Source organism: Salvia splendens, chromosome 20 (assembly GCF_004379255.2).
Source record: "Salvia splendens isolate huo1 chromosome 20, SspV2, whole genome shotgun sequence".
NCBI classification, from domain to species: Eukaryota; Viridiplantae; Streptophyta; class Magnoliopsida; order Lamiales; family Lamiaceae; genus Salvia; species Salvia splendens.
The window spans coordinates 12585587-12587457 of NC_056051.1; the positions used below are offsets into that span (position 1 = coordinate 12585587).

At 42.7% G+C, this 1871-nt stretch overlaps 1 long non-coding RNA gene across 1 annotated transcript; it reads left to right on the top strand.

The window, feature by feature from the left end:
* The first annotated feature begins 553 nt into the window (after positions 1 to 553).
* LOC121781982 lies at positions 554 to 1653 on the top strand. Its single transcript, XR_006046230.1, has 2 exons — positions 554 to 998; positions 1110 to 1653. It is a non-coding gene; the product is annotated as an uncharacterized LOC121781982 (long non-coding RNA).
* Positions 1654 to 1871: the final 218 nt, after the last annotated feature.

Genomic DNA, 1871 nt, shown 5'->3' on the forward strand with positions numbered 1-1871 from the left:
AGTTCACATCAAATCTCGGTAACGAAGGTATTTAGAATGCATGCACTCTAATTAAAATCTTTTAATTCATTTTCTCGGTTTTCATGCATTTTTTATTATTCGGCGGCCGCCCAAGGCATCGCTTGCGACGCCGGTCGGCCGCTTACGCTCGTTCTTTCCTCCGTTGGCTCCTCATATTTTCCATGACGTCGAAATAAAATCCCCAAACCACTGAAGCGCATAATTTAAGTATTGCAATTATTTCTCTTCGAAATTCTATTATTTCGGACTTGGAATAAATTATTCATAACTGGAATTATTCCAGGAATTAATTAAAAATTTCTTCTGATTTAATTTAATTGACGGCCCAAAGTCTTATTTACTTAACACACCTTATTCCTCCAACTAAAAAAAATTAGGAGCCCAAACAAGATTTAAAGATGGCCCACTTTTAAAACCAAAAACCTCCTAACAACAAAACAAGGCCCAAAACAAATAAAACAAAAGTGGCCCACTCCTCCAATTTCCCCTTATTCCCACGCCTCACTCTCTCTCTCTCTCTCTCTTCCCCATTTTCCTCTTCTTCTTTTCTTTTCTTCCTTCTCTTCTCTACTTCGACGCAAAAAAAAAAAAAAATTCCATCGACGGAGGAATTTCCACCGGCGCTCCCCCTCAATCCCATCGTCTCTTTTTCCTCGTTGACGCATCGCCGGTGGTCGTCGTCACTGCTGTCCAGCGTTGCTCGCTGGGATCGCCGGAAGGTGCCGCTGCCGTCGCTGCTGCGGTTGCTGCTGGAGTCACCGAAGGTGCCGCTGTCGTCGCTGCTGCGGTTGCTGCTGGAGTCGCCGGCCGCCGCTGCTACGTTCGCCGGACTCCTCCAGCTCCGCCAGCGAACGTTCGCCGCCAATAACGGGATCCGGCGACGTCTCTGCTGAAGACCCCGTCGACGCTCGAAACAGCCCCGACGCACCCCGAAGTCTACCCGTACAACCCCGATTAACTCCGAAAAGACCCACAAGGTATATTTTTATTATCAAGTTATGCTCTTTGGGACTTTCGATTGCATACGGCGAGTGTTCGATTATGTTGGTTGTTAACTTATTTGAGTTGATTATGGATGTGGATGTTAGGAAATCATATATGCATAGCTACTACTAAATCATGCTTTGGGATTGAAAAGAGAGTATACCTCAAAATGGTTGGACTTGGTGGTGGATTGACAAGAATGGTGGAAATCTCCTCCTCTTGCTCTCTCTCGGCTCTCTCTTCGTCTCCCTCTCACTCTCTCTTTTTTTTTCTTTGTATATTGTAATGTGAGGAAGAGATTGAAGGGCTAAAGTAATAATTTGTGTGACTCTTGGGTGGGAGAATTGATGGTGGAAGAGGGAAGGTGAAGGAGTGGAAATTGGAGGGTCTCTTGGTGAAGAACCGTCGACCATGAAGGAAGGAAGAAGAAGAAGGAGAGTTTCTTGGCTTGCTCCCATTTGTTTGGAGAGATTTGGGCTTCTCAATTAATTAAATGGTGTTGGGCTCAATTTGTTGTAAGCCCAACTTCGAAATATTATTACTTGGTTAGATTTTTAAATAGTTAGGGCCCAAGCCATTTTTGTAGATAGACATTTGGACTCCAATTTAATTTGGAAAGCCCAAATATAAATATATATATACATACTTTATTTTCTCGCATTTCCTTCGATAATTAAATTTCTCGGGACTTTATCATGTTCTTCCCAAACAACAAAAAATTAAAGAACGCCCAATGTCACAACTTATATTTGGTGTTGTTCCAAATATAGTTTCTTCAACCGTTCCTCGATTTATGCACGTCATCTTCCATAAAATATTCATCTCCCGCATCGCATTTCTTATGCTAAATATAGCAATATCGTCAT